Raw genomic sequence first — 22,172 nt, 5'->3', positions numbered from 1 at the left:
TGTCCTCAATGTATGATGATACACTAAAGCATTCAGTTAGGTGAGGGGGAAAAAATCTCTTGGAAAACAGATTCATACAGCGTGATCTGTTTGTTATGCGTTAGTGAAGGACAAAGGGCAAGGCACATTTATTGAAGGCCTTCTATGTACTGGACATTTTCACCTCACACAAGGTAGACACTGTGTTATTATTTCTGTTTTATAGGAAATAAAATTCAGACTCGGAGAAGTTTAGTACATTGTGCAAGATTACTCAGTTAAGAAGTGGAGAAAAGGTCTGCCTGATGTGAAAGGTCAGGCACTTTCTCCCCACGGCTGTGGAGGAATTCTCATGGAACCCACTGTTCTGGTCAGAAATCAGGGCACCGGGCCCTCCAGGTGGGAGCAAACAGGCCTGAAGCGGCCACAAAAGGAAAGGGCTCCAACCCCAGCAAGAAAGATTACGTTTGACCATGACTAGGAAAGTAATGCATCCCCATCTGAGATTTGCAGGCAGAGGCACACTTTTTCTACAAGCCTTTTAAAGGTGGCATTTTGAAAATTGCATTTTTTTTTTTTTTGCTTCTCCTTAGAGGCAAGAGGGCAGATGAAAAGACCTCTGAATGTCCTTCTACCTCATGGATCTCTCACTCCCTGAGTCTCCTTCCCAAGACACTGTGGTCCAGATGTTTAAAGAGCCTCCTCCGTTGGAACCTACAACCATAACCCATGCAAGTAAGTTATGCCAGCATTTAATTACGAGAGCGATGAGTCCTCCATGCCCCATGGGAGGTCCTAAATAGGTAACTGGAGCCATGGTTAGTGGGCTGAGCTCACCCTTTCCTGCCAGTGGAGATGCAGACACCACAGGCATAAGCTGTCCCCTTTAAGACTTTTGCTTTCCAGATAGTGGCTAAAATGGGCAAGAACACCCTGTTCCAAGAAGCAGAAAGTAAAAGAAACACAGACTTCCTTGCCCTTGGCGCTTTGGTCTATGAGTCCACTCTCAATACATCTCAAGTTTTAATCCCAAAGAAAAGTTCAAAGTCACAGCCATACCTCTCCTTGGGCTTAAGGCAGATGGGATCTTTTGGGAGCCCACTTTTAAGGACTCTTTTGTAGTGGGCTTGGGCCAATGGCCTCTACAGACGTGAGAAGGAGAGAAGGAGGGGGAGCAGGAAAAATCCAGTATTAGCCAAGTCTGATTCTTGCCCACTAAATTCAGGGTGTGAAGACAACAGCTGGATACAGCCTCACTGGAGCCCTGGAGTCCCTGGTCCGGGGATCTCATTTTATGACAAAAGTGAGACCTTTCTCTGGGAATCTTGGGATGGCATTTGCCCTCTAGATCCTAAAGGAAGTCCTTGAAAGCAAGAAGACTGTGAGTGTCACATGATTTTCGTTATTATGTCATTATAAGCAACGTCTAGAGTTTACAGTGCATATCTGAAATGCACCTTTTTTCTGTAACAAATTCTGCATCCTTGATCTTCCCCTACATACCCGCCTCACAAAGACCAAAAAGGGCTTGCCCCTCCTTTATCTTGAAAGGTGTTTTCAGTCAAGTCCAAGGTACAATATCAGGTGGTCTAGTGGCAAAAGTCATAAAAATACAAGATAAGGAAACTTTTTGCCAAATATGCCACTAACTCAGGTGCCCTTGGACAAATCACGCCAAAAGAGAGGTATTTCCTTCAGTGTAAAATAGAGATACAATATCCCATGCCTGTCTTGACAATTTAGAGAATAACGTTCAAAACCTAACTCGACAACCAAGTTTTCATCTCCTCCTAAATTAGTGTCCAGCTTCAACTGCAGCTGCTAGGGTCAAATTATTACAGAAGATTAGAGGCATTTAGGAGATTAAGATTATTCCATTTCTTCAAAGTGTCATCTCACATTCAGCAGCTAAAGACGCAAGGTAGAATGGATAAGACTGGGGGCAAATCACCTTATGGTTAAGCCTCATCTCCACCATCAGCTGTGGGACCTTCCTTTGGCACATGGGGACCTGTTTGGAACCCAGGAGTTGGTAGGGAGGTTATTGTAAACTGAAGGCATTAGAGATTCATCAGACACAGAAGAAGCCTTCTTGGAGCTTCCCTTATCGGACTTAAATCAGCAGCTTCTGGGAAATGGGGCCACCATAAACCCCTCTCTGGGGTGAGTTGCAGCCTATGAAGAAGACAGAAAGATCACTGCACCTGCATAAACAAACATTATTGCAAACTTTCTTATCTTCCATTTGTTCTAAAAATTCGATAGTCCTTCCTAAAGAAACCAATTTGTTCTTCCCATGGAAGCCTTTTCTCCCTCCCCCCTTTTGCACTACTATGTTTAGCCTTTAACCTTTAAGTGAGCTAGCTACTTTTATTAGCTTCCCTATGCATATGAATAACCCTCTTTTCCCCCTGTCATCTATCTTCTGTCTGTTTAATTTGCAAGCCTGCAATAACTGAACATAAAAAGTGGAAGAAACTTTTTTCTCCCTGGCAGCTTCATCTGGCTCACTTTTGAAATGAAAATAACATGGAACACAAGCATTGAGCATCCAGCTCTTGATTTCAGTTCAGGTCACGATCTCACAGTCATGAGACTGAGCCCCATGTTGGGCTCCGTGCTGAGCATGGAGCCTGCTTGGGATATTCTCTCTCCCTCTCTTTATGCCCCTCCCTCACTTGTTCTCTCTCTCTCAAAATGAATAAATAAACACTTGAAATGAGAATAACATGAGGGCGACTGGGTAGCTCAGTCAGTTAAGTGTTGGACTCTTGATCTCAGCTCAGGTCTTACCTCAGGGTCATGAGTTAAAATCAGAATAACATAATAACTACGAAACTTATGGATTGGTTATGAAGACCTAATGAGATATATATCATATTTGGCATGTAGTGAGTGCTAAATAAATATTCTCTCTCATATATATAATACAGACATATTTACCTACATATCCATGTAGATAGATGATAGATACAGGTACATACATACATGCATACATACAGCATATAACGAATCATGTATCTGTTCTCAAGATTAAAATTAAATTATAGAGGGGAGACTACTTTGAAAGAAATGAAAGATAAAAGATTAACAACGGAAACATGGTGTTATCAATATTGTAGCTATAACTATTTTGTTCATCTCCATCGTCTCCTTTGAGCAAGGCCACCAGATGGGACCACATAGGTTGGACACTGCACACATCCAAAGGTGCCATTCCAATATAACCTTCCCTTTGTACCTGAGAGCACATATCAACTGCTTTTCCAGGTGCCACTGCACTTCCCTCACAGCATCGTCCTCCAGAGTCTGAAGAATAGCACCTCCCTGTAGAGTCATTCATCCACTAATCATTAATTCAGTGAAGGTACACTGAGGACATACTACGTGCAAGGACAGGGCATACAAAGATAACAGAGACACAAGTTTCGCCCCACACTTTCCATGGCTGAGGAGAGAGCCCTGGGCACCAGTAAGTAGCTTACAGTATAATGAGTGTGAAAGTAGGCACATGTACAAAATGGTACAAGGGGGTGACTATAGCTCCCCGTTATTTAGCTTTTCACAATTTCGGTTACCCATGGCCAACTGTGGATCTGGAAGCAGATGGTGCTCCTTTGGACATATCATCAGAAGATCAATAGTAGCCCAACACTATATCACAAGGCTTATGACATTCACCTCATTTCATCTCACCATGCAGGCATTTTATCATCTCACATCCTCACAAGAAGTGTGAGAACAGTACAATAAGGTATTGAGAGGAAGAGAGAGAGATCACATTCACATATTTTTTGTCACTCTCTATTCTTATAACTGTTCTATCTTATTATTAGTTAGTTACTTGCCTAATTTATAAATTCAACTTTATCAGAGGCATGTATGTGTAGGAAAAAAAGAACATATAGGATTTGGTACAATCCACGATTTCAGCCATCCACTCCGGGGGTCTTGGTACAAATCCCCACAGATAAGGGGGCCCTGCCATACCAGCTTTCTTTCATAGTGGTGGTAGTAGTGGGTTAGAGGAAAGAGTGGTTATCAACAATAGCACAAAGTGAGAGTCTACTTCCCTTCAAAAATAAAAGTTCCCACAAGCACCACAATAAGAAAAGACTTAACATGACTTTGTAATGGGGTCCAGACTGCCAGAGAAAGCCAGTGGGGAATCTTTTATGACAAACAGGGACTGGCCACTCTGTTAAGTGTTCTTCAAACCTCTTTGGAAGGAGGAAGAATAAAAAATGACTCCCCTAACACCAGACCCAAGCCAACCCTAGCTTTGGGGTATGTGGAGGAGAGGAGGGGAAGGGACAGGGATCTAGCACTTAGGCCCCACACCCAGTGAATTTCAAATGTTGATTCTTACCAAACATGAAGACTCAGTTCTCAGATGAGGGACCAAAATCTATCAGCTCTGGACAGACGGCTTCTCTTTGCATTGGCATGCCCTCTTTCAAAGAGGCTGTAACTTGGAGTCAGAAGACTGGAGATGGACTCTCAGTCCTGTCCCTTACTTGTGTGATCTTGGGCAAACGACTGAGCCTCAACATCCTCATCTATAAAATGGTGATAACATCACCTTCACAAGTTTGTTCTTTGAACACAATACAACTTCATTATTATTGCTTGCTATGGAATGGAGATAAAATCTCAAGAGATAAGCAGAGATCCAGAGGATCAGTTGGGGCTTGCACCCCCAGAGCTGCCTGTCTACCAGCCTGTAAGGAGCCTTTGTAACTTGTTGCAGAAAGGCCGTCTTGCCCTGGAGCATTGTGCTACCAAGCTGGTGAGCTCAGCCCTTCCCTGGCCCTAGCATCTTAATTTGTAAAGAAGGAATTCTCAGACTATCAGAAAGGAAGTCAAATTGTTTTCGGAAAACAATAGCTAAGTAACTACAAGTCATTAGCTTCCTCCCTGGGGCCTGAAATCCAGCTTGTCTGGGTAGCTGAAAGGGCTGGTGGCACTGTTTACTTAAAGACCTCTGGACAGGACCCATAAATTAATTCCTGTGCATGACTTTCTGGAATAAGAGGAGGTGAGTCATGGAAATGGGAGAATGTCTGAGAGCGGAGAAGAGATTTCAGTTTCTTCAGAGCACGACTAAACCCCTGATGCTAGCCTGCCACTCCTTGTCCTCTGGATGAGAGTTCATCTGAAAATCTCCCTTTCATGATGACTCTTAGTAAGTTTCTTCCCAGAGCAGAAAACAAACAAACAAAAACCAACTCTTCACCTTTTCCCTGAATGCCTCTGGGATGCTAGTTGCTTCTCAGGCAGAGTGCTCTAGAAGTTTTTCTGGACAGGAATCCCCTCAGTGACAGGAGCAGACCCAAGTTAGGATCCAGAACCATGACTTCTTAGACGTCTGTCTCTACCACACGGATATCAAGGACTCACAGACGAGAGAGCACCACCAGAGGTAGACAAGAACTTAAAGAGTGACTAAGTCAGATGAGGATACTGAGGCCCCCAGTGGGGAGGCAGCTTGTCCAAGGTCAGAAGCAGAAGCCAGATCTCTCAAAGAATTAAGGAAACCTGGGGACTTCCCTTAGGGCTGAATAGGCCAATTAACTGATAATAGATCCTCTAACCTCTGATTGGCCTCTTGGCTGAAAGTCCCTGGAGCTTAACTTACTAAGAACTAGAGAAAAACATGATTGCTTGACCTCTTTAGGTCCTGGAGCAACTTGTCTCCAAGAGCTTAGGGTGACTCTAGATGCTGAAGGTTTTTAAGAGAAGATGCAAAACTTGCTCCTGAGCTTTTTAAAATATCTCTGGCCAAATCATGAATTTGCTGATTTGGACTTTAGCCAGAAGACCTTCTATTACATCCATGGACCCCTGGAAGATTTATGGTGAGGTTCACGGGGCCTAGAAACTCCTTCGTTTATACACAAAGCTTTCGGGAAGAGAGATCATAGTCTTGATCTGATTCACAAAGCACTCTTGACCCAGAAAAGCTTAAAGATTACCGCTCTAGGTTGAGAAGTCCAAGAAAGGTTATTCTTCGCCAGCCTCCAAAGTAACTGAAATGACTGACAAATCTAACAGAAGCCAACATGGCCTGCACCTTCCCTGATCCAGAAGTCTCTTACCAAACAGGTTGAAATCTGTTCAACAGACATGAGGTGAGTTTCTCAGTTCAGACTTCACCTGTCAGATATGAAAAGCCCTTCTGAGATCGGGTTGTCCATTCCTTTCTTTTATAACTTGCAGACACATACGGCTACCCAAGGCCAGCACCCGGTGCAAGTCATCAAGTCGACACATAAAATTAACCACCACAGTGAGCAAAGGAGCGCTGGAGAAGACATAAATCACTAGCATAACTAGGGATCCCTGGGCAACACCAGCCAACTTGATCAATGAGAAGTAATACTCATTACAAAATTAGTGGTGCCCATCTCCAAGAATGCTTCGGTCTTGAAAACTGGGTGCCAAGCTAACAAATGCAGGATAAACCAAAAGATTTGTCCATAACTTTGCAATCCTTGACAAACTAATAGGGATTTTTGAAGTAGTGAATAAAGAGGAAAGGGTCAAATAGTTCTCTAAACCAAAAACGGCGGTGTCCTAAAAGCTCCAATGTAATGTGGTGATGTGGAATCTGGAGTATATTTTCCCATAGAAATAATGTTGTAAAGGGTAGTTGGCTTCCCAGGCTTAATGTTGCTTAACTACAGCGTGGAGAGTACTGGAGACTAACAACCTAGTTAAGATGGTCTTAGGATGGGAAGTAATGATACCAAGTTCTGACCAGGGACTCCAGGAATACATCCCCTTCTTGGAGTTTCTGATTGAGGAGTCTCTACCCCACACCTACACTGAGGATGGCCTCTTCCTGCCTCCCTCTGTTCATAGGGAAGGGAAATAACATTTATTGATCTCCTAACTTTCTTAAGGCACTGACTGACCTTTTCAGCAAAATCCCTTTCATAAAAAAATCTCTGGGCCCAGCCATAAATTCAAAGCTTTATTTTTTCCAACCCTTACGGTGTTTTCCAAGTATCAAAAGTAAAAGTATCTTATGGTAAAATTTTTAGTAGTACAGAAAAGGTATAAACAGGACTAAAAATCACTTATAGTCACAGTTACAATCTTGATATCTATTTTTTACCCATAACATATTTATCGTTATAAATTTTACAAAATTGAAATTGTATTATGAACATTGTTTTATAATCTGCATTTCTTTCACTTAACAATATGTCAGGGACATCGTCTGTGTCAAAAGAGACACATCATCTTCACCTTTTTAATGATTATCTGGAGTATAGTGACAGGAAACAGCTCCCAAAGGCAATACAATCTATTGGTGCCTTTCTCTCTGCAAGAATGTTACCACTGCACTAGAATTTGCAAGGACTAGCATCTGCGTGCTCTGTGTACACCCTAGACTGACTGGTATATCTCCTACACCCCTTGCTAAATCCTTGGGTTACATAGTTTCCTACTCTTTGGATTTACCAAAGTTCATTTCACTCCCAATTATTGGGCATTCCAATATTTGTTACTAAAAATATTACTTGTTGAAGGTAAGTAGCATCCTTTTAAATTTCTAAGATAATGTAATTTGGTGCTGCTGACACATCCCCCTCTCTGCCCCAAGGGAGTTACTCTGAGTTACTCCGCCTGATTCTGAGTCCTCATTTCAAAGCCTTGCAAGCAGCTCGTGGGAAAAAGCAGAATTTCTGAACAAAACAATTCAAAACAAAACAAAAATACTGGCTCCCCCATCCAACCAACCCCCTCCCCACCATACATAACACACAAAAGGAAGTATGCTGGGTGAGTGGTGAATAAGTGGAGATAAGAGTGACCTTGACAGACCCTGAGAAAATCCTGCAAAAGTCTTGAGAGAAGATTTCTATGGGTAAACATGGTAGAAGCTTCAATCCGGACAACTAAACCAAACTATGTAAAAACACTTTCCAACCCCCCGCCCTACCCCCCACCCCCCATGGAGCCTACTGCCCAGAACAAGTTTCTCCTGTGCCTCTTGCCTCCAGTCCTGCCCAGCATCCAGTGAGCTCCTACAGGTCCCTGGGATTGAGTAGCAGCTATGCCCTTTGAGGCGAGGATGTACCAGACACAAGGGCTGATGGGACGGTGAGAGCCTGGGGACAAAGGTGCTGATCGGGGACTCAGGAGACCTGAGCTCAGATCCTAATCCACAGGTAGAGTTGGGTGACCTTGAGAAGTCACTCCTGCTCTTTGGCCCTCAGTTTCCATGTTGGTAAAAAGAAGAGACTGGGCTGGATTATACCGACTGTTCCTTCCAGTTCAGTGTCTCTATGATTCTAAGCAGTGGGTCCTCTCCATACCAGGCCAAAGCTTGGAAGAAACTGAAGTTTGTCTTGGGTGCCTAACTATATCTGCTCTTGAAGCTGCTCTCTGGGGAGCATGAAATATGTCCCAGACCCTTTTTATTCCAGACGGTGGTACTGTATTGAAAACCTAAGGGCACACCTGATATGGAGGTATGTTTCAATTAGGACAGTTTCAGCTGTCAATAACAGAAAGCCCAGGTGCAGCCAATCACACTGAGAATGTACTGTGGGAAAGTAGAGGATGGCCTACTCATAACTTATCCATTTATTTATTCATTTTAAAAAACCCACTGAGTTTGGTACTGTGCTGGGAAATAGATGTACAGGTGACTCAAACATGGCATCTACATTAAAAGAGACCAAAGCCTAGGGTGTCATAAAGTGTCAGGGGTGGCCAGACTCCTCTGAGAGCCAAGTGAGGGGTGTTACCAGCCAAGCATTCCATGGACACAGAGAACTAGTTGGAAGAGAAAGGCTGTCTTGGTTTAGATCGCTTGTGTAGGAGGATATCCTGATATCTGGATTGAGGGGGTTGGGCAATACATGCTGGAAGTTGGTGGCAAAGACTAGAAAAAGAATCAAGGTGGATCTCTGATCGGGGAGGAACACTGAATGGAAATAAGGAAACTTGCCTGTCAGCATCTATTCAACCTACACACAAGGGTGCAGAGAGAAAAAGTTACATTCCAGGTATGGCTTAAGGACTGTGGGTGTGCACATGACCTCTTTGTGATAGGTGAAACGCAGGTAGACCTGAATAGGAGGGTACCGTGACAGATGACTTCAAACAGGTAATGATAATGACAACAGTGACACCACTAAAACGTACAGTGCCAGACAGTGATCTAAGTCCTTAATACATGGTGGGTCATTTAATCTTCATAAAAAGTCTGTGGGGTGAGTGCTAGTGCCCCCATTCTACATAGGAGGAAAGCAAGAACAGAGACCTTGTCCAAGGTGACACACTTGTTGGTGGTACACCTGGGATTTGAATCCAGGCAGTCTGGTTTTAGCGTGTTTTGCACGGAAGCACAAAATCGATTACACAACAATGCGAAAAGCGCCACAGCAGAGCTAAGGTCAGAATGGCATAGGAACCGAGAATAGGGCAAGTCATAATAGTGCCAGGGGGCTCCACAGAGGAGATGACATTGTGCAACGTCTTGAAGAGGGAGAAGCAGTTCTCCAGACAGAGAAATGGGGAGAAGTAGCTCTCAGGCAGCATGAGACAGCATGAGCAAAGGCATGAGGTGAGAAAGAGAGGTGGCATTTCCAAAGACCAGTGAATAATTCTACATAGCTGGACCAAAATGTATGTGGAAGCTTCACTTGCAAAGAAGCCAGAGTTTTGGGGCCAGATTTTTAAGAGCTTTGCAAACCACATTAGTTTGTTCCACAGGGAGCCAAGGAAAGGAATGAATCAGGACCGTCCTATCTTCAGGAGTCCATGGGGTGATTTCTCAGTTGCCCTATCCTGGATCACTCCCAATATAAAATCACTTCTGCTTTAGCCACCTGCTCCTTGCTTTTAGCCTCCCCACCCCTGCAATTACAGGTGGAGCTAAGGGCTGGGAACTTTAGTCCTACTGCCAGTCCAGGGCTGGAAGGACACATGCTTCTCGAAGGCAGAGCTGGGCAGCACATTCCAGTAGCTTTCCACCATGGAATCCTGGGATCCTCTCTCACCCTGTGATCCCCAATCCAAGAAAATCTACAATGGATGCCAGCAAATAACTTATTTCCCTTAGAATCTATAGAGAGAGCCCTAACAATAAGCCCCTTAGTCAGAAGTCTCCTTTGGACTTTATAAGTGAGAAGATGAATAGACATTAGAACCTGACTTCCCCAACATCTTCTAATTCACCAGTCGATTCTCATTCTTTCCAGGATACCCCTACAGCCTTGCCAAACATCATGTGTCTTTCAAGTCACTGTATCTCTATATCCAAAAGTTTCCCCTTCCTCGAATAGAATAGGATAGACCTACTTACAGGTCCCAGTCCACCTGCTTCTTGGTGCCTCTCTGACCATTGAGAAAGAGACTACGAGAGGTCCTGTGGCTTCTAGGGCAGAGTGGCACACTCGTGGGAACAATCCAACAGCAGCCCCAAACCCCTCAGAACAAGAACTCTAAGCTCAACTCCAATGCAAGCTCTGTCACTTATGGCTGTGTGAATGAGCAAGACCCTTAACGTCTTCATCCATGAACGTCCTCCTTGTAAACAGGAATTCCTTTTGTAAAAAAAAGACTTCTGCCCGTGACAAATCCATCACAATGTTATAATGAACTGATGTGTTCCAAACTGCAAAGTGCCGTGCAACCGATATTATATCAGTCAGATTCCTGCTCTCCACACTGTGGGGAAAGCTCTTCCTAGGAGTGGAAACTCTGCAGCTTGTCACTGCCTCGCCAACAACTAGGAACCGCATAGCCCAGAGACGTGCCCACGATTCTAGGGCAGAGCAGGCAAAGTGCAGGAAGTATGTCTGGTCAGCTTCTGCACAAGCCTGGGTGGGGATCGGCGGGAAGGCAGCAAGCTTTTCCCACTGCTGTTGCGCCCGTGTGCCCTCATGTGCCCTTCTCCTCCTGAGCCCAGTCTCAACCCTCAGGCCCAGGTAGTTGGGTGGTACTCAAAGACTCTGGAGTCCAGAAGCTATTGGCACAGACCCTCCCCAGGGTTGAGGAGAAGCAGGTAGATTTTTACCCAAAACCTTATAAGATGTTCACTTGTGTTTCAATTTTGGTAAAGTAAAGAGGCAGACAAGTTGAAGACAGGTTTGGATCTTTCCAGTTTGATCAGTTTAGACCCCAAAGAGCAGCTGGCCTTGACTGGGAAGAAGTCTGCAGGTAGGACAGAAGGAAGCCGGGCACAAATGGAGCATCTTGGTATTTGAAAGATTGGCACTAACAGGAAGATCTGGCTTGTTCTGAGCAGCTCAGAAGGGTGGAGCTGGGCTCCGTAGTGGGAATGAGGAGGAAGGGAAGGATGGATCACAGGAACTTACTCTTATTGGAAATCTACATGCTTCATAAGCATTATGACATTGAATCTTCACAAAAATATTATGAAATGGTTACTATTATTACCTTCTATTTTACAGGTAAAGAAACCAAGGCATAGAGGTTGAACAACCTGCCCAAGCCCCACAGTGAGTAAATGACTGAGTTAGGCTGCAAACCCAAACACTGTGGTTCCAGAGTCCTACACAGGCTTTCTGCCTAGTATGAGAAAGTACTTTCAGAGTTCATCACTTAAAAAAAAGGAGAGCGCTGTTTTATGGAAATATTTAAGCCAAGACCAAGGGGCCATATTCATGGGATGTTGGCTCAGTAAACATTTTTTTGGCAGAAAGTATCAGAAACCAACGCTTACTACTTTAGGCTTGGGGAGGAGGGAGAAGGGTGCTTGGTGAGGGGTAGGAAAATGGAAGGAGCAGGAGAAGAAAGATGGAGAGGAGGATGAAAGTGAGGAGGAGGGGACATTTGTTGGAAGAATGTTGGGAGTGGAAAGCAGAATAAAAGAAACTTCTGAAGATCCAGAACTTGAAGACCAGAAGAAGGATTCCTAGGGTCCAGGGAGCAGGAACTGGTGAACCATTTCTTTGGGGCACAATTACCCAAATAAATCAACTCCAATGGATTTCTGTCTTTTTGCCGTTCTACTCAGTATTCAAATTCCAGGAAAGAACATTCCCTCAGCCTAGCCTTGGGAAAGATTAATGATTTTTTTAAAAAATCACTAATATTTATGGTATGTTTATTTTCTACCAGGCACTGTTCTAAGCACTATGTTTACACATATTTTCTTCTCACAATAACCCTATGAGGCGGGTACAATTATAATTAAGAAACTGAGCCACAGAGAGTTTGAGTTACCAGTCCAAGTTAGCACAGATGGTCTAGTGGCAGAGCTGGGATTTAAGCCGAGGCAATGTGATGCCACCATGTTAGGCTTTCTCTAATACCAATAGGGAAAGGGTAAGTCCCTCAAAGCAGAATTTTTGTGTTGATGAAGGAGGAGAATGGATGCGAAAAGATCAAACCCACAGATGTTCCTTCATGGTTTGGTCTTGTTAGAGGGAAAAGGTGACTTCCTGCCAAGAATTCCACATTCAAGTCTCCGTGCTTACCGTCTGGCCATTGCCAAGGGAAGACGAAAGCAAGCAAGGAGCAAAAAGATTACTAAATATCAGATGTATAACAACTAAGTTATTAGATATCTATAACACAAGGACTGAATGAAATATAGATATGAGAATTAATAATTTCTGAACAGGATATGGCCAATGACAAAATTCTGAAAGAGTTAGAGCCATGCCTATAGAGGCTAACATGAAAGACAACCAAGAAAAGATTCCAAATATGGAAGAACTTTGAGAAACTGAGATCAACTGGAGAAAAGCAGAGGCCAATTTCTCACAAATAGTAAAGATGTGATGTGAGCTCTAAGTATTTCAAGAGGCTGGACTCAATGGTGGTTTGGGAGAGGATTTAGAGTCAGGCTACCGGGGTTCAATCCTGCCTCCAGCACCACCACTTGTACTCTAGGGAAGTTGCATGATCCCTCTGAGCCCGTGTTCTTACCTGTACATTTTTAATAATGCCTATGTCAGAGGAAGGTTGCAAGGATAAAACAGTGTATAAGGATGTGTTAAGTACCTGGCACAGAGCAAGTGCTTACTAAATATTAGCTACTTACTTGGCCACTATGTGTTAGCTCCTACCAGCCCAACACAGTCTTGGGACAGGCACACAGGGGCCCCTGGAACCCGCCCCTCTTGGGGAATCACAAGCAGCAAGCCTAGAATAGCAGAGATCTGGACCCGGCATGGGAGACCCAGAAGGGCAGTGCTGATGAACAGATGAGGACACGTGTGTAGGGGCCTCACCAGGTAGGTGCTCAGGGTGAGGAGACGGAAAACACTGGTCTGAGAGTTGGGAAAGTGGAACACCAGAAATGAGGCTCTGGGACAACATTCCACCTGAAATATAATTGTAGGAACTCTTCGTATAATTCTTGGAAAACCCCTTTGAGGTCTCCCAGGAGTTAGGCAACAGGGCCCTGGGCTGGCAATCAAGAGCCAATCTGTTGACACCTGCTAGGTTCTGGGGCCATGGGCAAGTCATTTATGCTTTTGGGGTCTTAAGTTCCTTGTCTGAAGAAAGGGGGGGTAATGATATCCACCTCAGATCGCTGTGGTGAAGAGTAAATGAGGCAATGGCTGTAAGTCTCCTGGCACATGGTAGGTACCAACTAAATAACAGCATCTCCCCCTCCCACCGCTGTTATAAAAATATTAAACGGGGAGTCCAGTGGAGTCACAAGAATAAGGTAAGTGTCTACTTTAAAAACATTTTTTTAATGTTTAGTTATTTTTGAGAGACAGACAGAGCATGAGTGGAGGAGGGGCAGAGAGAGAGGGAGACACAAATCTGAAGCAGGCTCCAGGCTCTGAGCTGTCAGCACAGAGCCCAGCGTGGGGCTCGAACTTACATACAGTGAGATCATGACCTGAGCTAAAGTCAGTCGCTTAACCAACTGAGCCCCCCCATCGCTGTTAGGGCTGCCTTTTGAACTTTGATTTCCAGAACATCCTTGTATTCAAGTGAATCCATATCTTTCCCTGTCTCCCAGTCCAGAATGACCTCTCCACTCCATGCCAGTCTCGCTTGTCTAACAAAAGTCTTTATCCTTCAAGGACAAGTTCAAGTATCACTACCACAAGGAATTGTTTCTCGAAATTCACTCAGCATGTGGCTTGTTCTCCAATTTTGCTCTTATTTCCATCTGCCTTGTGCTATAATCAATTTTTGAAGACAGAGAAAATGTCTTACACATTTTGGTGTTATTCACAGTCTAGGCTACTTCACGCATTTTTTTTTAGCACTTGACTTTCATGGGATCTGGGGAACATCCTTTCCCCTGAGTTCATGTCTCTGCCTGGAGCAACATCTAGCCTCTCCATTTTGGCTCACCAATACTCTGCAAGAAGCGAGGAGGGGCTAGTCTAGTTGGGAAATTTGAGAACAAGGGCTGGCCACGCAAGGCCAACTTGACCATCTAAATACTTGTAGGGACCCACAAAAAGTGTTTTAAATGCAGAAGAAAAAACACTTTTTTAGGTTAGGTCCAAGAAAATGTTTTAAAATGTTATGCTAAAGAAATGTAATGCTAATATATTCATCTTTATGCCAATGCATATGTAATTGTTAGTATTTTTTATGGACACAGAGGCCCCTGAAAGCCGAAGAGCCTGTGACCCACAAAAGTCATGCTGCAGCTCTGTGAGGGTAGATGGCTCAGATCCCTCCCCTCTCTTCATCCCCTGCCTGCCATCATTTAGCCTGCTCCTCCATGATCACCATTTGATAAGGTCAAAGCCATGTCCGGTAACTGGGAAGAAAGGTCCACTGTTGTTTTATACCCTAAGTTAAGCCTTTGCTCGTGGGCTCATCGCTACTAAAGGCAATATATTGACATCCTTCCGCCTAGCTGTGATACCATTCCCACCCATTTTTCCTAACTTAGAGAAGGGGATATCATTTATTCGGACCCTTGCAATCATTGTATTGATCCTTTAAATGACCTTGCCAGGTAAGTATGATCTTTATTCAACAGATGAAGACACAAAGAATTTTCAGAACTGAGTCCTGACAAGCAGTTAACAAAAAGATTTGGAACCTAGACTTTTGGACTCGAAGTTAAAGCTCCTTTCTGACACTACATTAAGTAATTGCATGTTGAATCAAAATGGCCAGAGAATATTTACCAGGCACCACAGAGCTTGGTTGAGATTTCCCCAAAATTGTTAACTTGGCAATTAGAAGCTTCAGCTGAAACCTTCAACATTTGCCATTCCCTTAATAAACACTTGATAAAGTTCCAAATCCATTTACCTGCCATGAAGACGCTTCTTCAGTTGGAATATATTTTGACACTCTGTTCGGCTATCTTTGCAAGAATAGATTGGGTGGGAAAAGGTCCTTTATTTACTAGAGTACTTGCAATAAAAATAGAATGTTTGATTTTCATGGAGACAGAAATATGAATAATAATGTACCTTTTTGAAATTAAATTTCTATTCCAGGAGGCCAAAACTCAAGATAAGCCCTTTCTACTGTCTCTGGCCCACTAACGTGCCTGCTGAGCCCCAGAAGGGAAAGAGGCTTTGGGGATGAAACTGACAAACAGCTCTCCTTGGGCTCTTAATCCAAAAAGACTCTTGTTTCCTCTCAAATGAAAACATGGTAGATCAGTGGTCACATTTTGAATCCTCAAATATTTGCCAAAAGAAATATTTTGGGAGAAATATACCTCCCACTTTCTTTGCCAGATATAATTCCAATATTGTTGGACAAGATGAAGTCAAGCATTTGCAAGAGGGGAGTCCCTAATGTCCACTTTGAACTTATGTGCATTTCTGCTTCACCTTGTTCCTATCCACCACCCCTAAGTAATTGTTAAGCTTGACTCCCCTGAGTGCTTGTAGTTCCTTAACATCAAAGATTCAGACAAGGTTATGGGGCGCCTGGGTGGCTCAGTCAGCTGAGCTTCCAACTTTGGCTCAGGCCTTGATCTTGTGGTTCATGGGTTCAAGCCCTGTGTTGGGCTCTGTGCTGACAGCTCGGGGCCTGGAGCCTGCTTCAGATTCTGTCTTTTTCTCTCTCTGCCCCTTCTCTGCTCCCTCCCTCTTTCTCCCTCTCTCTCCCTCCCTCTCAAAAGTAAATAAACATTAAAAAAAAAAAAAAGATTCAGACAAAGTTTCGTGTAAGCCAGATTCTGTTTATAAGCTAAGCTTCTGTTCATAAAATATTCCAGAATATGGTTTTGCACATACAGGTGAACCGTCCAGCCCACCTAGGCTAGCTCTCTTTGGTGCATTCTCTTCTCTCACTCATGTTTCACACACATAATTAACTCTTCTTTATCCGTTCTTCCTGTGAGACTGTGAGCTCCATGAAGGCAGGGACCAAGCTGTCTCGTTCATAGCTTCGAGCACAGTGTGTATAAAACAAAGGTTAAGAGCATGGGTTCGAGGGGAAGATAGACCTGGATTTGAATCTGACTGAACTAGTTAATTCATTGTATGACTTACAGAAAGTGACTTCCTATTACTCAAGTTTTTTCCTCTTTGCAATGAGGGTGATAATAGTTCCTACCTCATAGAGCTGTTGGGAAGATAAAATTAGCTCACACATGTAAAGCATTTGTTTAGTTTGACCCCTGGCACTTTATAAGTGCGAATCTAAGAAGTATTCACTAGTATTGTTGTATTAAGCGCTAAATGGGTATTTTGAGTAGAACTTTTCTACTCAAGGCAAGAGGAATGCATAGCCCTGGCCTTGTGAAGGGGGACTGTTCTCTGGCCAACCGGGATATTGCCTGATCGGCTTCTGGGGGTGGAGGGGCCTCACCTGAGTCCACGCAGACCCATGAGCAGATCATGAACAGTCCTGAAGGGAACACTTCTTGAGATGCTCGCCTTCAGTCCCCCTGCCCCCACTCCTGGTGCGATGGGAACTGAGACGCTTTGTTCTGGGACACTCTTTGTTCCAAGAGCCTGATCCAGAGCAAGGGAGACAGGCTCCCCTGTGGGGGAGGTGTGCCCACGTCTCTCCCCTGCCTCGGACAGACACCGTCTGCGAGGCTGTCAGCTCAGAGCCTGCACCAGCTTCCTCCACTATTGTTAAGCACTCAAGGCTCTCCCAACGGTCCAGCTGCGGAACTGCTGCACCCAGGGCCTTGGGGGGCCAACGTGGGGCAGGGGTTGCAGCTGGGAAGGGGCTGTCTTTCAAATAAGGACTGAGGGGGTATGTGTGTGTGTATTGGGGGGGGCAGACTGAGATGAGGGACCTGGGTAAGGGTCCCCGGATATTAACATAGTAAACCACCCAACACAATTGTGATCACTTGGATAGTTTTGTCAAACTAAAAAAAAATATATAGTCTATGGAAAGAAATGTGTTAAAGCACTCATTTGTCCTTAAAAGGCTAAACTGTCCCAACTCAGAACATTATCTAGAATTTTCTAGTTGTAATCAGTTTTATGAAAGGTCCAAGAAGCCCTAGAATGTAATTACAAACAAAAATATCTTATAAACAAAAATATCTAAAGCACGACATTTATGGGGCACCTTGGTGGCTCAGTCAGTTAAGCATCAGACACTAGCTGAGGTCATGATCTCGCAGTTTGCAAGTTCGAGCCCTGCATCGGGCTTTGTGCTGGATCCTGCTTCAAATTCTGTGTCTCCCTCTCTCTCTCTGCTCCTCCCCCACTTGTGCTCTCTCTCTCTCAAAAGTAAATAAAAACATTTAAAAATAAATAAATAAAAATAAAACATTGCACTTATAAACGTGCACTAAATGTTTCCTACCTTAGGAGATTTGAGCTATTCTTTCTTTGTTTAGTTACTGCATCAGATATTTTGTTAGTTTTTGCCTTTAATGATTTTCTCTTTATGCCAATATCTGAGTTGGTGTCTTTTAGACACTCTTAGCCATGAAAAGGGCTTTCTTTTCTTCTGATTATATAAATAATACATGCTCAACATAACAAAAAAAGTCACAATACATAAACCATAAGGAAAAAAGTAAGAAATCACCTGAAATGCCACTACCCAGAAATAATAACTGTTAATATTCAATGATAATGTCTATGTAATCTATATATCAATATTTACATTTGTATAGATATATACAACTTTTCATAAAAGTTGTGGATTTTTAAAAATTACGAACACCTGTTTTTGCTGAAGTGCAGTGTTTTTTGCACTTCTGACACAAACACCCAGGAAATACGGAGGTATGTGATGTGTACCTCAGATTTATCTACTTATATATAACTAGCTCTATGCAGCATAAAGTATCTATAAGTAGGTAGAAATTTCTATGGCTAGCTATATATACAACTGCCTGGAGATCAGCTTATATGATGTGTGTATTTTTATCTGGCATCCTAATATGAATGCCTACATTGTCAACCCATCAACCTGTATGTATCATAAAGAATATGACACATCTGTTCTTCTAAAAGTTTAAAACATTTGTGATTTGTTACTTTAAAGGTTAACCTGGCACATGTCCCAAGGCTCGCGATGTACCGTGGCATGGGGACCAAACCTGAGACCGGGAGATCTTACGACCAGGCGCTAAACCTAGGAGACTGTTTGAAATTCCAAATCCTAAGAGTGACCACAGCTCAAAATAAAGCAGAACAGAGCCAAACAATGTCAACTCTGAAAGGAACCTCTGGTATCACCTGCTGCAAGTCCCTCACATTAGGGATGACGAAACTGGGACCTGGTGAAGTGGACGGGTGTCTAGTGTGGCTGAAGCTATGCTTGCTTTTCCGAATCATCATCCCACCTCCTTCCAAAGGCTTTTGTTTCCTATTACATGTGGCACAGCTGTTTTCCTTTTTTCCCAGAGCACACTTGCCCAGGAAGTGCTTGTACCTTTTTAATTTAGGCTTTTTCAGAGATTGAGTCAGAGGTGGAAACACGGGAAGCAGGTCCCCGGGAATTCAGATCCCATTATGTCCAGAAAGGGCAGAGAGAATAATGACATTATAACAATATGTAACAGCTGTATAACAATGATCACAACAGCCAGTCCGTGTAGCACTATGTTTCAAACACTGTCCTTCCTGCTTTAAATATTAATTATGCAAAGGATGTGTACATATCATCTGATCCAGGCAACGGCCCAGTGGAGGAGGCACTATTATTAGCCCCTCCTTACAGAGGAGGAAACGGAGGCACACAATCAGGAAGCTTCCCAGGATTGTAAAACTAGTGAATGGCAGAGCCAGGGCTGTGAACCCAGCGATCTAGCTCTGGAGTCAGCCTCTCGCCTGCTACCCAACACGACCCCCCCGAGGGGCAGGAGTACAGAGCCGCTAACAGTGGTGTGGCTGGGACGGCAGAAGCAGAACTCATCAAGCCCTTGCCTTTGTCGCCCTACGGGCCCAACTAGAATGCCAGCGATTCGGAGGGCAGCCCTGGCCCCTCATCTCAGTTTACCGCCTGGATCCGAGGCTGCTGCCCAGACCTCCCATAACTATTTGTTGGCCCTTTCTTGGTTCTTTGTTTCTCGTTTTTTTCCTAATGTTTCATGAGAAGATCTTAAACCTATGCAAAAGTCATCTGAATAACAAAATAAATCCCCTACCAACAAATGTTGGCCCCTGGGCTTTAAAATATATATCATTTATTTCATTTTTTGCCATTTTTAAATGTTTCTTTATTTTTGAGAAAGAGAGATAGAATGTGAGCAGGGGATGGGCAGAGAGAAAGGGAGACGCAGAATCCGAAGCAGGCTCCAGGCTCTGAGCTGTCAGCACAGAGCCCGATGCGGGGCTTAAACTCACAAACCGTGAGATCATGCCCTGAGCTGAAGTCAGACACTCAATTGGTTGAGCTACTCAGGTGCCCCTCATTCTTTGCCCTTTTAAAATATGTTCTCATGGGCTGTGAAACATGCTCATATATTAGCACCGTCATGCATTTTATAATGTATAGCTAATTAAACCTACATACATGGGAGGGCATGGTCATACGGCACTTGGAAAGGTGTGACTATCAGTGATTTATGGACAAAACTGATGTGCCAAAGCAGAAATCGAGTCGGATTATCTGGGTCCAGGTTCTGCCTCCACTGCTCACTAGTGGGACGGCCCTGCATGAGACAGGGCTGTTCATTCTACACACCTCTCAGGATTGTTCCTCTCAGGAACGTGAAAGGCTTTACAACAGTAACGAGCAACATAACGATGAGGAGCAAATTCGACTACTACGAGGTGGTGTCTACGGCACCAACACTGAAAGCTGAAATCCAAGGCCGTGAAGGTCAATTTGAGGATCCTGCCAAGAAGCATAAAGTGGAAAATCCATTGCCAACTAAAGTCACCTAGGTGGGCTTTAAAACATAGCCTCTTTGTCCCTCCTTGGGTATTTGATGTGGCTGCAGTCCCAGGGGGCCCAGGATCCCTTCCGGTGCGTCAGTGCTTTATGGGCTACAGAGGTCATGAGATGACTGAGGAAAGGAGGCTGGGCCCCCTTTTATCTCCTCAGCCCCACTTCTTTGTAGCCTAGTTAGATGTCTTCTTTGGCTGACATCTCCCCAAAACCTTTGGTGAGGAATTTCCTCCTCCAGTCCTGGCCCACTAGCTTGGCCAGCTCCAGTTACAGTGCTGGCCAAAGGGAATGTTCTCAACATTATGGATTCTATTGTTTGGGGGTTGTTTTTTTAAAAAATATTTTAACGTTTATTATTGGGGGGGAACAGAGTGTGAGCAGGGAAGGGGCAGAGAGAGAGGGAGACACAGAATCTGAACAGGCTCCAGGCTCTGAGCTGTCAGCACAGAGCCCAATGCAGGCCTCCAACCCACAAACTGCAAGATCATGACCTGAGCTGATATCAGATGCTTAACTGACTGAGCTACCCAGGTGCCCCTGGATTCTATAGTTTAAATCATATTTATAATGTTTGCCGGCTACCCTCTGACACTGTACCTTATCAGGCCAGTGACTGCTCTCACCTCTCACTCAGCTTCAAGGACACAGAACAGGCAAGGAGTGGCTGCCTACAGTAAGTGGAGTCAAGATGGCACCAGGGATGGTTTCCACTGCCAGTAGAGAAAATACCAGCACGCTATTCTCTGTTGATGGACACGCTGCCACCCAGACGACACCCAGCCCTGCCCACTGCTGCCCAAGCTGTCCCCAGCCTCCATTAACATCCACTCTGGAGCACAAGGGTCCCAGTCGGGCCCACCACTTATTTGAGGTAGCTAACCTCTGTCCTGAGGGGTTCTTGGCCTCTCACAGAGGAGACAGAGCAAGACAAATGCAGTCCCTCTGAATACTCACGAGTCTGAGGAACAAATAAACACAGACAGACCAGCTGCCACAGCACAGGGAAGCCGAGAGTCATTGAACTTGTACACATTTTATAAGCCACTTGGAGAATATTTTTAAGTTGGGATATTTCTGCCCCAGAGTTCCCCTGGGGACTTTGCTCATGGACATGCCTGACGCCTGAGAATGGCAACTTTCCATGAAGACTTCCGTGTTGGGGTTACAGAGGCCACATACTCTGTGCGTTTCCCCAGTGAGCAAGGCTGGCAGAAACCAAACCGGTGGCAACAAGACCCAGGGGGCAGCCCAGTTATACCGGCTCAGGGCTCTGGGTGGCCCCTGCTTGCCATATTGGGATAGGAGGTTTCTCTCCAACCCCAAAGAGGGACAAGTGTACACCCTTGGGCACGAAGACTGTAGTCTGGGCAATTCGATCCATGACCCCATAATTACAGGTGTTGTTCCTAGCTGCATGGGTGTTTATTTGAAGCATATTTATATCTCAGCTCCTAAGAATTACTGGGCTTAATGCAAACGTGAGAGATGGAAAAAACAGCCTTTTCAGACTTAAAGAATTTAGAAGCTGCTCATGGTATGTGCTGCAGTTTTAAAATGTATCATTTAAAAGGACCATTTCTTTATTATCACCAGAAGATGCTTAGTAATTACACTTGAGAAAGAGTTTCTCAACAGCACATTTCTTGAGCAACTACAGTGTCTAGGAGGGTTTCCCAAAGTTGGTAAGACACAGTCCAGCCTTCAAGGAGTCCGGTCTAGTGGGATACATAGGCAGTTGAAGCTGTCGTTTGAATTACAGAGAGAGAATAAATACTTAAAAGGAACTGTTACCATGTCTGTGAGCACTAGAACAGAGTCACTGTATATGCATGAAGTGGGCTTTGGGCTTTAGAGAAGGCTCTGCAGAGGAAGTAAGGGCTGATGAGGCTAGAGGAGGTCTCAGAGACCGTGTTGAGAAGGAACCAATGCAGGGATGGGGTTGA

The 22,172-nt window shown here is 44.2% G+C and overlaps 1 long non-coding RNA gene across 1 annotated transcript; it reads left to right on the top strand.

Annotated features, from left to right (window-relative positions):
* Positions 1-596: 596 nt before the first annotated feature.
* On the top strand, positions 597-18,456 carry LOC115297498. The gene is made up of 3 exons (XR_003911444.1): positions 597-714; positions 11,415-11,462; positions 18,379-18,456. It is a non-coding gene; the product is annotated as an uncharacterized LOC115297498 (long non-coding RNA).
* The last annotated feature ends 3,716 nt before the right edge of the window (positions 18,457-22,172 follow it).

This window comes from Suricata suricatta, chromosome 8 (genome assembly GCF_006229205.1).
Source record: "Suricata suricatta isolate VVHF042 chromosome 8, meerkat_22Aug2017_6uvM2_HiC, whole genome shotgun sequence".
Classification (NCBI taxonomy): domain Eukaryota; kingdom Metazoa; phylum Chordata; class Mammalia; order Carnivora; family Herpestidae; genus Suricata; species Suricata suricatta.
Note: the sequence above shows the minus strand (reverse complement) of the source record. Positions and strands in the feature narration are given on the sequence as shown.